This window comes from Acomys russatus, chromosome 16, assembly GCF_903995435.1.
Source record: "Acomys russatus chromosome 16, mAcoRus1.1, whole genome shotgun sequence".
Classification (NCBI taxonomy): domain Eukaryota; kingdom Metazoa; phylum Chordata; class Mammalia; order Rodentia; family Muridae; genus Acomys; species Acomys russatus.
Window position 1 is genome coordinate 33,606,337 of NC_067152.1, and position 15,279 is coordinate 33,621,615.

Here is a 15,279-nt window from a genome sequence, read left to right on the forward strand (position 1 = left end):
GTGTGGCTCACAAAGTTATCCCAGCCACTCAAGAGGATTGGATCAAGTTTAAGAGCAGCCTTCTTGGGGCTGGAGAGATGGCTTAGAGGTTAAGTGCACTGGCTGCTTTTCCAAAGGTCCCGAGTTCAAGTCCCACCAACCACATGGTGGCTCACAACCATCTATAATGTGATCTGATGCTCCTCTCCTGGTGTGCAGGTGTTACATGCAGGCAGAGCACTGTATACATAATAAATAAACAAATCTTTAAAAAACAAACAAAAAAAAAGTGTAATCTGCTCTACAGAGTGAGTCCCAGAGAAGGCTGCACGGTGAAGCCGTCTTGAAAAACAACAAGTAAACAAATGGGAAGCAGAAGCAGGTGGATCGCTGTGAGTTCGAGGTCAGCCTAATCTACAAAGTGAGTCCAGGACAGCCAAGGCTATGCAGAGAAACCCTGTCTCGAAAAGAAAAGGAAAAAAAAAACATACTTTACCTCTGTTCTCTTTGCCAAACCATCCTGGGACTCATGACTTTTGCATGGGTTGGATAAATTTTATTTATATTTAAAATGATTTTATAAATTCTATATCTTAGATTATGTATCTGGCTGCATGGACTTTGTCCTTTTTTTTTTAATTAGCTGCATTAATTTAACAAATAATAATGTAATAGCTCTTTCTTTCTTTTTTTTTCTTTTTTTTTTTTTTTGGTTTTTTGAGACAGGGTTTCTTTGTGTAGCCTTGGCCATCCTGGACTCACTTTGCAGACCAGGCTGGCCTCGAACTCACAGCAATCCGCCTGCCTCTGCCTCCCGAGTGCTGGGATTAAAGGTGTGCGCCACCACGCCCGGCACTCTTTCTTTTTTTTTTGATAAGCTCTAATGTAGCACAGGCGGGCCACCAATGTGGCTGTGTAATTGAAGTGATCCTCCTGCCTCCTGCCTTTAGTGTTGGTGTCATAAATATATGCCACCTCACTTGCGTTGCACCTCGTTTTAGGAGGGAGAATTGAACCCAGGGCTTGGAGCAAGCCAATGAGCACTTCAGCCACTCACCTGCAGCCCCAGAGCCCACACTACCTTTTGTATCAACTTTTTGTTCTAGGGCAGTTTATTTATTGCTGCCAACCTGTCCGCTGAATTCCAGCTGCAAAAATGGGAGAAGGAAAAAAAAAAGAAAGAAAAAAAGAAAAAGAAAAGAAAAACAGGAGAAGAGAGTGAACACTGAGCGTACAACAAATTTGTATTATAATGAAAATTAAATTGGGGTAATCTGTGTGTTTGGTCTGTCTGTCTGCAGGTATGTGTGTACGTGTAGGCCAGAGGCCAGATGCTATTGGCAGGTGTCTTCTTCAGTTGATTTCTACTTGGTTTTTTTTTTTTTTTTTTTTTTTTTTTTGAGACAGGGTTTCTCTGTGTAGCCTTGGCCATCCTAGACTCACTTTGTAGACCAGGCTGGCCTCGATCTCACAGCAATCCGCCTGCCTCTGCCTCCCGAGTGCTGGGATTAAAGGCGTGCACCACCACGCCCGGCTCTGATTTCTACTTGTTTTGTTTTTAAACATTCATTTCCTTTTTTTTATGGGGTAGGAGCATGCAATTCTGTGCAATGTGGAGGTCAGAGAACAATTTGGAGGAATGAATTGGTTCTCTTCCTCCCCCAGGCATGAAACTTAAATTGTCAGTTTTGGCTCCAAGGACCCTTACCCAGTGAGTCATCTTGATGGCCCTGCCTTATTGTCATTTTTTAAGTGTGTAGGTGTTTTGCTTGCATGTATGTCTGTGCACTGTGCGTGTGCCTAGTGCCTGTGGAAACCAGAGGAGGGTGTCAGCTCTTCTGAAAATGGAGTTGGAAGCAGTTGTGAGTTGCCATGTAGATGCTGGAAATAAAGAGCTGGGTCCTGTGTGTGTGTGTGTGTGTGTGTGTGTGAGAGAGAGAGAGAGAGAGAGAGAGAGAGAGAGAGAGAGAGAGAGAGAGAGAGAGAAAGTCTGACACTGAACCTGGAGCTCGCTCTCTTGGTTCTAGTAAGCTCCTGGGGTCCTCTTGACTCTGCCACCGACCACCCCACGGGTTACAGGCACCTTCCACTCCCAGCTGTTCTCCTCTGTGCTGGGGATCTGAACCCAAGTCTCCAGGCTTGCACAGGCCTTTACCCATCAAGCCATCACCTTTGGTTGGGACAGTCTCAGTTACGACTTAAGCGGCAGCACTCGGAACCACCTGAAGGCCTAAAGGATGGTAGATCTGGGGCTGAGGAGTCTAGGAGACAGGAGATGTGTTCAGAGAGGAAGAGCATCTGTAGTAAAGCTCACAAAAGTAGGAACGAAAGCTAGGAATCCTGGGTAAACCAGGTGCGGTGACACATACCTCCAACTTCAGAATTCAGGACCACAATTGGGAAGTACCTCGTAAGGAACCTGTTTTAAACAACAATAATAATGCAATGTGTAAGAATAGGCTTTTTTTTTTGTTTTTTGATTTTTGTTTTTGCTTTTCGAGACAGGGTCTCTCTGTGTTAGCCTTGGCTGTCCTCAACTCACTTTGTAGACCAGGCTGGCCTCAAACTCACAGGGATCCACCTGCCTCTGCCCCCTGAGTGTGGGGATTAAAGGCACGCGCCACCACTCCTCAGCCGTTTTTTTTTTTTTTTTTTTTTTTTTTTTTAAGATTTATTTATTATTTATACAGTGCTCTGCCTGCACATATGCCAGAAGAGGGCACTAGATCTCATTATACATGGTTATGAGCCATCATGTGGTTGCTGGGAATTGAACTCAGGGCCCCTGGAAGAACAGCCAATGCTCTTAAGCCCTGCTCCAGCTCTCCAGGCCCTTGTTTTTGTTTTTAATTTAATTTGAAATCCCAGGCTCCATCCAGTCCATCACCAAAGGGGAGTCATTGTGGTGGGAGGAACATTGTGTCCACAATCAGGAGCAGAGAGCAAATGAGCACATCACGCTCAGTGCTCACATGTTCAGTGCTCACACAATCAGTGCTCACACGCTCAGTGCTCACACGCTCAGTGCTCACATGCTCAGTGCTCACATGCTCACATACTCACTGCTCACACGCCCACATGTTCACTGCTTACACAATCAGTGTTCACACACGCTCAGTGCTCACACGCTCACATGTTCACTGCTTACACAATCAGTGTTCACACACACTCAGTGTTCACATGCTCACACGCTCTCTGCTCACACACTCACTGCTCACACGCTCACATGTTCACTGCTTACACAATCAGTGTTCACACAGGCTCACATGTTCACTGCTTACACAATCAGTGTTCACACACGCTCAGTGCTCACATGCTCACTGCTCACACACTCACTGCTCACACGGTCCGTGCTCACACACTCACTGCTCACACGCTCAGTGCTCACACGCTCAGTCCGCAGCTAGCTTTCTCTGTTCCTCTAACCCAGGGACTGGTGCTGCCCACTTTCACGCTGGGTCTTTGCAGAGTCTATTAACCTCCCCTCAAACAGGCCCACGGGCCAACCTGATCTTGACAGTTTCTCAGGGAGGCTTCTTTTCTGGGTAATTCTAGGCTTTGTCAAATTGACAAGGAAGTCTAACCGTCACAGGGGCCAAGTGGGGGACAGAAATATCAAGAGAGTCAGGAAGGCTCAGGAAAGCTCTGGTTTGCTCTGTGCTGGTCCTGGTCCCTGGGCTGAAACCTCTTCCTCATCTCTAAGAGTTCCAGTAAGAACAGCTTTATCGGCCAGGCTTTAATCCCAGCACTCGGGAGGCAGAGGCTGGCAGATTGCTGTGAGTTCAAGGCCAGCCTAGTCTATAAGGTGAGTCCAGGACAGCCAAGGCTACAACAGAGAAACCTTGTCTCAAAAAAACAAAAAAAGGCCGGGCGTGGTGGCACACGCCTTTAATCCCAGCACTCGGGAGGCAGAGGCAGGCGGATCGCTGTGAGTTCGAGGCTAGCCTGGTCTACAAAGTGAGTCTAGGATGGTCAAGGCTACACAGAGAAACCCTGTCTCGAAAGAAAAAAAAAAAAAAAAAAAAAAAGAAAAAGAACAGCTTTATCTGATGTAAAGGAAAAACCTTCAATACCATCCACTTCTCATTGTTATTTGTAGTGTCAGAAGCTCTCTCGAGTTCAAATAAAGCCGTCCTATAACTCAATCAGGCGAATGAGCACACTTCAAGGGCAGGTGGGGGGTGGTGAGGGGAAAGGGCTGCACTGAAAAGAAATCCAATTGTGGGCACGGAGGAATTTTAATAACTACTGATAAATCAGCCGGTGGTTCTGGTCTGTCTTCTGGGACACCAGGACTCACTGTTATGTAAAGGGGAGGGCTGGTAACGGCTGTGCAAGCTGGCCATAAGGCTTTTGTGTCAGTCAGTTTGTACGTACTTGTTTTCTTCCTTCGTCTGCTGGGAGATGACTCCGTGGGTAAAGTGCTCGCTGAGCAAGCATAAAGACCTGGGTTCAAATCTCCAGCCTTCAGGTATAAAGCTGAGCATAGCTATCGTCTGGAATCCCAGTGCTGACGAAGATGGTTGGTGCCTGATGGCCAGCTATTTGAACTGAATTAATAAGCACCAGGTTCAGGAGGAAAGCCTGTTAGAAACAAAACAAAACAGCTGGGGGCTGGAGAGATGGCTCAGTGGTTAAGAGCACTGGCTGCTCTTCCAGAGGTCCTGAGTTCAATTCCCAGCAACCACATGGTGGCTCACAACCATCTATAATGAGATCTGATGTCCTCTTCTGACAGGCAGATGTACATGCAGGTAGAGCATTCATATACATAAAATAAATAAATATATCTTTTTAAAAAGCAGGAGAGCACAAGGGGAAGGTACTGAGAACCAGCCCTGGGCCTCCACAAGCACTCATACACATGTGTCCTACATGAACACACCCACACAAACAGGCACATATACCACCAACACACCCCCAGTACTCGGACACAGAGGCAGGCAGATCTCTGTGAGTTCAAGGCCTGGTCTACAAAGCAAGTCTAAGATAGCCAATGTTACACAGAGAAACCGTGTCTCGAAAAACCAAAAAAGAGAAAAAAAATGGGCGTGGGGGCCCACACTTTAACTACAGCACTTGGGAGGCAAAGGCAGGCAGATCACTGTGAGTTCCTGGCCATCCTGCTCTACAAAGTGAGTCCAGGACAGCCAAGGCTACACAGAAAAACCCTGTCTTGAAAAACCAAAATAAATAAATAGATTTTAAACAGGGGTGAGGATTGGGGGCTGGAGAGGTGGCTCATCGTTTAGGAGGACTGGCTGCTCTTAGACCTGGGTTCAGTTCCTAGCACCCACATGGTGGCTCACAACCATCTGTAGTCCAGTACCAGGGGATCTGATGCCTCCTTTTCCTGGCCTATAAACACTGAGGCATGTACCTGGTACTCAGACATACATGCAACAAAACACCCTTACACATTAAAAAAAAAAGTATGGGTAAGATGATGAGATGGCAACATGTTGCAACATGTTGCCAAATGTGACAACCTCAGTTTGATTCCTGGGACCCATAGGAGAGAATCAACTCCCAAAAGCTGACCTCCACATGCATGTCATAGCACACATGTGCACACACACATACAAATATAATTGTTTGTATCTTTGGATTTTTTTTTTCGAGACAGGGTTTCTCTGTGTAGCCTTGGCCATCCTGGACTCACTTTGTAGACCAGGCTGGCCTCGAACTCACGGCGATCCGCCTGCCTCTGCCTCCCGAGTGCTGGGATTAAAGGCGTGCGCCACCACGCCCGGCTCTGGATTTTTATTTTTTTGAAACAGGGTCCCACCATGAACCCTGGTTGGCTTGGACTTGCTATGTAGACCAGACTGGCCTGGAACTCACAAAGATCTGTTTGCCTCTGCCTTCTGAGTGCTGGGATTAAAGGCATGCACCACCAGACCTGGAAATGTTTTTTGTTTTCTTTCTTTCTTTCTTTCTTTCTTTGATTTGTTTTTCGAGACAGGGTTTCTAGGGTTTCTGTGTGTATCCTTGGCTGTCCTGGACTGGCTTTGTAGACCAGGCTGGCCTCGATCCACCTGCCTCTGCCTCCCGAGTGCTGGGACTAAAGGCATGCACCACCACCGCCCGGCTGTTTTTTGTTTTCTTAAAGACCGAATCCCACAACAATGGAGGGAAAGGCTATTTTATTATTCCTGCCTCACAAGGAGAAAACTACAGCCAAAAAGCTGAGGACTGACCTTGCCTAGTGTCACTCAGGTATGCAGGGACAGCACAAAGCAGTCTTCTGCTTCTACTTCTGCTGCGGAGGTTTCAGGTCCAGTTCTGGAAACCTGCTTCAAACTTGTTCTGGGAGGTATGGCTGCGGCCTTGGGTTGTTCTGGGCGGTATGGATGCCTCCTAGGAGTCAGCTGTGTCCTATCTGAAGGTTCTGCGGCCTCTATTTCCTTCCTGCTTTGCTGATTCAAGACCCCAGGAAGCTTGGCTTCCTGTCAGGGACAGCTAGAGGGCAGGCTGCAGAGATGCAGACTCAGCAGTGCAGGGGGGGGGGGTGTTTTTGCAAAAGCCTGCAGAGGGTCAGAGGCAGCAGTGTGCACACACACAGGGCACGCATCCACACACAGTGTGCACACATACTGGAACACATCCACACACTATGTGCACACACATATATACAGTGAGCATGCTGAACATGGGCATGTAAATACTCAGTGAACAAAGTACACAAGAACACACACGTGTAAACACACACAAACACACACAGACACATCAAGCACACTTGAGTCGGAGAGAGAAGGCATTGGAGATAGATACAAATAAGAACTTGAAAGCAAGAAACAGAAACCATGGGTAGGTGTAGGTGTAGGCACATCAGAAATTCTGTAAATTCTTCTTTCTCTCTAGCAAGAGTTTTGCCTTGGTGGGGAAGGAGAAAAAAAATATTTTTTAATGGTTTTTCGAGACAGGGTTTCTCTGTGTAGCCTTGGCTGCCCTGGACTTGCTTTGTAGACCAGGCTGGCCTTGAACTCACAGCGATCTACCTGCCTCTGTCTCCCAAGTGCTGGGATTAAAGGTATACACCAATACGCCTGGCTTCTTTTTGTTTCTTTTCTTTTTTTGGTTTTTCGAGACAGGGTTTCTCTGTGTAGCCTTGGCTGTCTTGAACAAACTTTGTAGACCAGGCTGGCCTCAAACTCACAGAGATCTGCCAGCCTCTGCCTCCCAAGTCTGTGATTAAAGGCGTGCACCACCACACCTGGCTTTCTTTTTGTTTTTTAAATATATCTTCTGAGTTTAAATAAAAAAAATTTTTTTAAAATTTTATTTCATGTGCATTAGTGTGAGGGTGTCAGAATCCCTGGAACTGGAATTACAGACAGTTGTGAGCTGCCATGTGGTTGTTGCAAATTGAACCAGGGTCCTTTGGAAGAACAGACAGTACTCTTAACCACTGAGCCATCTCTCCAGCCCGGAGTTTAATTTTTTTTTTTTTTTTTTGAGACAGAGTTTCTCTGTGTAGCCTTGGTTGTCCTGGACTCACTTTGTAGACCAGGCTGGCCTCGAACTCACAGTGACCTGCCTACCACGGCCTCCCAGATGCTGGGATTAAAGATGTGCGCCACCACACCCAGCTGCCTTCATCTTAGTAGTGCCAGAATTACAAGCATGTACTACTGTGCCTGACTCAAAACTAGGAATTTCACTTACCTAACTAAATTTCTTGTGATGCTGGGGACTGAACCCAGGGTTTTGTGCACGCTAGGCAAATGCTCTACCAAAAACTTGGCTATTATTTTAGACTGGGCATCGTGGCACGTGCCCTGGATCCCAGCACTAGGGTAGCAGAGGCAGGCCAGCTAGAGAATTCAAGGCGAGCCTGGTCTATACTGAGTTCGAAGCCAGCCGGTGTTACAAGCAAGTCTCTGTCTCAAAACAAGAACACTTAGCTACTGTTAACTTCATAGCTCAACAGTATTGAGGACACATCCACAATCATCACTGTTCCACCAGCATCCCTATCTATTTCTCAAACACTTTTATCACCAAAGGTAAGACTCTGTATCCATTCAACAGGACTGCCTCCTCCCTGCTGCAGCCCTGGGTACCACAGCGACTTTGTAAGATGATTGTTTCTCCTGCCTGCTCTGGGGCTAGCAGTTAGATGTTGGTTGTATTACAAAGTTACTGCTTGTTTCTCTCCAGCTAGACTGAGATGACCTCCTGGCGAGAAGCAGGCGAGACCCCACCTTGCTCACAGGGTCCTTCACTACACTCAGTCAGGAGCCCTCCCTGCAGCGCCTTCCAGCATGAATGAAGATCACTTGTGCAGAACCGTGAGCTAGGTAGTAACTCTATGTGCACAGCCGGGGAAGCCGGGGACTCTGACCACTGATACCAGCATCTTAACTCCCTCTGTTCTGTTTTCTTTCAACCTTCTTCTTTTTTTCCTCTCTCTTCAAGACAGGCTTTCTCTGTGTACCCCTGGATGTCCTAGAACTCGCTTTGTAGACCAGGCTGGCCTCGAACTCAGAGCTCTGCCTGCCTCTGCCTCCCAAGTGCTGGGATTAAAGGCTTGGGCTGCTATGCCCAGCTCCACTTTTAACCTTTTTAATTGTGAAATCGAATCCCCTTAATAAAAAGCGTGGGAAACACACCTCGTTTTATTACAAAGGAGAATGCCATGCTACAAAACTTCTGTTTAACAACTATACCGCCATCTGGGCCTGGTGGCGCACGCCTTTAATCCCAGCACTCAGGAGGCAGAGGCAGACAGATTACTGTGAGTTCGAGGCCAGCCTGGTCTACAAAGAGAGTTTTAGGACAGCCAGGGCCATTACACACAGAAATCCTGTCCGGGGCGGGGGGGAGATGGAGGGGGGAGGAGGCGGAAAGAACTATACCATCGCTGGATGTGGAGGTGGCACAAGCCAATAATCTCAGACCTTGGGAGGCTAAGACAAGAGGATCTCAAGTTTGAGAGCAGCCTGGACTACCTAGAAAGACCTTGTCTCAAAAACAAACAAACAAACAAACAAAACCCCAAGCCAAAACCAGAACAAAGAAAAAAACCACAAAAAAACAAAAAACAAACAACTTAAAAAAAAAAACCAAACCAAACCAACCCATAATAAGAGCTGAGTGTTACAAACAAATACTTGCAAGCAATGAAGAATCCTCATCTATCTCCTTGCCTTCCCTCTGGAGGCGGCCACCAGCCTCATTTTTATTTTATTTTATTTTTTTGCATTACTGTCCTTCTGCTAAGCATGCGCCAGTTGATGATGTTGGAGCCTGGTTTTGTTACCATTCTGAACTTTATCTAAGAGGACTTCCTACCTGCCATATTGGCCTCAACCATTTGGGAAACTCTTTCATGTTTGCTGCATGTAAAGCGGCCCCTCGTCCTTTCTTACTGCTGTCTGCTATTCCACTGCCGGCTTTTGGATGTTTACACAACCTAAGACTGAAGTGTATCTGTTTTTCCTTCAACTTGGCCCCAGAGGACCTGCGTTCCATCCCTGGGTCCCACATGGTAGAAGGAGAGAACTGACTCCTGCAAATAATGCTGCTAGCGACATTTGTAAATCTCTCTTTTTTTTTTTTTTAATTAAAAAAAAAAGTGTGAGCCGGGTGTGGTGGCACATGCCTATAATCCCAGCACTCAGGAGGCAAAGGCAGGTGGATCGATGTGAGTTCGAGGCCAGCCTGGTCTACAAAGCGGGTCCAGGACAGCCAAGGCTACACAGAGAAACCCTGTCTCGAAACCCCCCCCCCCAAAAAAAAAAGAAAAGAAAAAAGTGTATGTGTGCATGTGCGTGTGGGTGTCAAGGGCATTTACTCAGTGGCCATCTTGATGGCCGCTCTTCTCTTTTTCTCTGTTGGTGCTGAGGATCCCACCAATAGCCTCATCCATTGTGGGTGAGGGATCTACCAGCGAGGGGCAGTCCCAGGCTTGACCGTGTATTGTGACGCACAGGTTTGTGTCCTTCTGCTGAGCCACCTCTCTAGACTTGTGCTCCCTTTTAGAAGACACTGGTCAACAGTTTGCTAAAGGACTTTCACCCGGTTTAGCTTCCACTACTTATTTCTGAAAGATTCCTTGTTTTTCATCCTCAGTATCATGCTGTGTGGGGCTGCCTGTCCTTGCAGGAACGAAGATATTCTGGAAAGACACGTTCCCCGCCCTTCGGCTATCAGATTATTTAAACAATGGCCCTCAGGGAATTAGGACCTCATGCTGGTGAAGAAGGCTCCAGTTGCCAGCCAGGGGGAAACCTGCCTGCCACAAAGATTTCCTAAATTCTGACGTCATCAGACCACCCGTAGAAGGTGGGGCCACACCTTGACCAAGACTGCTTGGTCATGTGCACCTCTTGTCCTCTGTTGAAACCTAAATCTGATGTCAAGACTCTGAAGATGGACTAGGGAGGTGGTCATGGGCTTCTTTCTGTGTGCTTGCTCCTACCTGGAGCACACTGCTGTCTCTGCTGCTCACAACTGTTGAGGGTGGGTAGTTAAGCCTGGCAGTTAGAGCTCTGACCCAAACATCTCTAGTTACATTTAGATTAGAGTCAGTCTTAGCTGGGAGTGGTGGCACACGCCTTTAATCCCAGCACTCTGGAGGCAGAGGCAGGCGGATCGTTGTGAGTTCAAGGCCAGCCTGGTCTACAAAGTGAGTCCAGGATGGCCAAGGCTACACAGAGAAACCCTGTCTTGAAAAACCAAAAAAAAAAAAAAAAAAATAGAGTCAGTCTTTTACCTTCTAGACCTTGGGGGTGTGGGGATGCAGCGATGGCTCTGCGTGACTTTAGTTTTTATATTTCTGATTAGTAAGCCTGAGCATTTTCAAACAGTTATTGGTCATTTGGCTACTCTTTCTGATAAATTGCCTGTTAATGTCTTTCACCTATTTTTCTTTCCCCTTCATTTATCTGTAGGATTAGCTCCTCCCCCTTTTTTCTTTTGAGACAGAGCTGGCCTGGAACTTGCTCTGTAAGCCAGGCTGGCCTTGAACTCACAGAAAGCCTCCTGCCTCTGTCTCCCCCTGCGAGCCACCACTGCATGGCATGCAGTCTTTCTTTCTTTCTTTTGGTTTTTCAAGACAGGGTTTTTCTGTGTAGCCTTGGCTGTCCTGGACTCACTTTGTAGACTAGGCTGGCCTCGAACTCACAGCAATCCACCTGCCTTTGCCTCTGAAGTGCTGGGATTAAAGGTGTGCGCCACCACCGCCCGGCCGCAGTATTTCTTTTCTTTTCTTTTTTTTTTAAATATTTAATTATTCATATTACATCTCAATTGTCATCCCATCCCTTGTATCCTCCCATTCCTCCCTCCTTCCGCAGTATTTCTTTATGTTCTAAATCTTAGTTTTTTGTTTATTTTATTTTGTTCATGCACAGGGGTTTGGGGATAGGTGAGTGTGTCACCATACACAAGTGAAGGGCAGAGGACGACCTGTGAGAGTTGGTTCTCCGCTTCCACATGATTTTGAATTGAGCATTTAGCAAAACAACAGAAGTAGGTTTCCTCCTAAGACCTATGACTGCCCCGCCCTGGGCTTTAGACTACGTTTAAGACACCAGGCATGGATTGCCACCAGTGGTTCATGCTGCAAATTCAATCAGGCAGTGGTTGGTTACCCCCACAACAGTCACACCACTCTTTTATTGGTGAGCACATATTGACTGTCAGGGTCCACTGTTGAGTAAGGTCATTAGTCACTTTTCTCCTCTGCTGGCCTACACGGCACATTGTAGGGACATAAAAGCTAATCACAGGGAAGAAGCTTCCAGCTCTGTTCCAGCTTGAATTCGATAGTTGTCCTGCAACTACGACGTATTGTATTTTCAGGGTCTTACCACCTAGTTCTAGTGGACAACCAAGACCAACAGTAATAGGTTGGGTGAGCGTGTGTGTGTGTGTGTGTGTGTGTGTGTGTGTGTGTGTACTGAACCTGAAATTTCCTATTTCAGCTAGGTGGGCTCCAAAGATCTGCCTGTCCGTGCCCTTAAATGCTAGGCCTATAGGTATGCTTGGCCATGGCTTGTTTTTATGGGGCTGTTGGACGTTCATACTCAGAACCTCGTGCTCACACCAAGCATTCTTCTTACCTTTGAGCCAGCGCCCCAGCCTGGAACATTTAATAGTGACTGTACTCTAGGAAGCACTGAGGGTCAAAGGTACAAGACACGCTTATTTTCAAGTAGGGTGCTTTTACTTCCAAAGTGTATTTCAGACATACTCAGCCCTACTCTTTATTTTGTGGGGGTGGGGGGGTTGGTAGGGTGGTAGTGGAATGGTGTTTCCAGATAGGGTTTCTCTGTGTAACCCTGGCTGTCCTGAAACTCAATATGTAAACCAGGCTGGCCTCAAAACCAGAGAGCTGCCTGCCTTTGCCTCCCAAATGCTGAGATTAAAGGCACGAGCCACCAATGCCCAGCAAAATTTTAACTCTTACATCATTACCTATTTATTTATGTATTGTTTTGTTTTGTTTTGTTTTCTTTCCTGAAACAGGGGTTTCTGTATACAGCCCTGACTATCCTGGACTTGACTTTGTAGACCAGGCTGGCCTCAAACTTAAGAGAGATCCACCTGCCTCTTTGTCTCCAGAGTGCTGGGATTAAAGGTGTATGCCACCATGCCTGGCCATTACCTGTTTTAAAAAATTAAAAACAAGATTTGGGAGCCGGGCGTGGTGGCGCATGCCTTTAATCCCAGCACTCGGGAGGCAGAGGCAGGTGGATCGCTGTGAGTTCGAGGCCAGCCTGGTCTACAAAGCGAGTCCAGGACAGCCAAGGCTACACAGAGAAACCCTGTCTTGAAAAACCAAAAAAAAAAAAAAAAAAAAAAAAAAAAAGATTTGGTATGGTTGGGTGGTGGACAAATTTTGTACACATTGGTGTTACTTAAAATTATATAAAAATTTTGAGCACAGAATGTCCTCCTTTGGTTTGTTTGTTTGTTTGTTTTTTGGTTTTTGAGACAGGGTTTCTCTGTGTAGCCTTGGCCATCCTGGACTCACTTTGTAAACCAGGCTGGCCTCGAACTCACAGCGATCCGCCTGCCTCTGCCTCCCGAGTGCTGGGATTAAAGGCGTGTGCCACCACGCCCGACCTTGGTTTTTTTTGGTTATTGTTTGTTTATCTTGTTTTTGTCAACTTGAGACAAGCTAGAATTATCTGAGAAGAGACTCTTCAGTTGAGTAAATACCTCCATCAGAGTTCCTGCAGGATATTTCCTCTTTATTTATTTATTTTATTTTATTTTTGGTGAGGAAAGGGTCTCATTATGTAGCCCTGGAACTTCCTATGCAGAGTTAGGTTGGCCTTGAACTCATAGAGATCAGCCTGGCTCTGCTTACCCAGTGTTGGGTTTAAGGCCTGTGCCACCAATCGTGGCTTTAGGGCGTTCTCTACACTAAAGGTTAATGTGGGAGGGCACAGCCTATGTGGGCAATGTAGCATCAGTGGGCAGGTGGGCCTAGAAAGCATGGTGAGCAAGCCAGAAAGACCAAGCTGCCCTGCTGCGTTCCCCCACGGCTGGTGCTTCAACTCCTGGACTCCTCCCCTCCTCAAGTGCCTGCCTTAACTTCTCTCAGGGAACTGGCCCAGGACATGCATAAGCTATTGACCCTTTCCTCTCCACCATTATTTTTGGTCACAGTGGGTTTTTCGTTTGTTTTGTTTGTTTGTTTGTTTTTAATCACAGCATTAGAAAGCAAACCAGGACACAGATACTTTCTATTTATCTTCTTAAAAATTCTTATTTTCTGGCTAAGTTGCACATAACTGTTTAAGAATGCACTCTATCTGGATCATCTGAAATGTGTTGGGGCTTGTTCTAGCTGCAGCGTCTCAAGAACATTCCGTGTGCACCTGAGAAGAACATGTGAGCGGCAGTGCGGGTGCCCCGTCCTGTTTTTAATGTCCAGTTGGTTAAAATGTGCTTATCCGTACGTTCACACTTCTTTTTTTTTTTTGGTTTTTCCAGAGACAGGGTTTCTCTGTGTAGGGGCTGTGGCTCTCCTGGAACTCGCTCTGTGGTCCAGGCTGGTCTTGAACTCACGGAGATCCGCCTGCCTCTGCCTCCCAAGTGCTGGGGGTTAAAGGCGTGCGCCACCACCATCTGGCCACATTCACACTTCTTTCTTATTAATTTTGTCCTCATAGTTAAAGATAAAGACAACTTCTACTCTATCTGTAGGTTTTTTGGTATCTTCTCGCAATTCCTTTGTCTTTTCATTGCTAGGTTTCTAGACTAGCTGAATAAACGCAGAAACTTTGAACTGGTGAATACCTCTTGGAGTACATATCATAATTATTATTTGGCTTTTTTGGGGGGGGGGACTAAAGGACATATTTGTGAAAGTGTTCATCTCCCTCCAGATCTCCACAGGTCCTAGGGGAAAACTCAAATTATGGTCAGGCAGCAAGTGCCTTTAACCAGTGAGCCATCTTACAGGCCCTGGCAGTCTCTTCTTTTTTAGGTACTGATATAACCTTGCCATCTTTTATCTTTTTTTTTTTTTCCCCAGAGCTGAGGACTGAACTCAGGGCCTTGCGCTTGCTAGGCAAGCGCTCTACCACTGAGCTAAATCCCTAACCCCAACCTTGCCATCTTTTGGACTGAATAATTTTATTTACTCTCTCCCCATAATTAGCTTGACTATCACTCACCTTTAGCATTCTTGTAATTTCCCTACATAGCCCAACATGCATTGCTTGCATTATCCCTGACTACCAGTCACTGGTGGCTAAGCCTTATTTCTAGATAATATAAGAGCCCTGAAACACTTTCCCTTCACTAATGGCCAACATTTCCTCACCGCCATCCACTGTTATCAAATATTTCTTTTTTTTTTTTTTTTTCGAGACAGGGTTTCTCTGTGTAGCCTTGGCCATCCTGGACTCACTTTGTAGACCAGGCTGGCCTCGAACTCACAGCGATCCACCTGCCTCTGCCTCCCGAGTGCTGGGATTAAAGGCGTGCGCCACCACGCCCGGCTATCAAATATTTCAATTACAGATTTCTTCTTTTTTATTTTTCAAGACATGGTCTCTCTTTGTAGTCATTGGCTGTCCTGGACTCACTTTGTAGACTAGGCTGGCCTCAAACTCAGAGAGATCCATCTACCTCTGCCTCCCAAATGGTGGCATTAAAGGCGTGCGCCACCACTCCTGGCTTATTTTTTTGAAATAGGATTTTTATTTTTTTATTTTTTCTTAATGCTGTCAAGACTTACTTCAAACTCCTAGGCTTGCTGGGCAGTGGTGGCACACCCCTTTATATCTCAGCACTTGGGAAGCAGAGGCAGATGGATTGCTGTGAGTTCGAGAC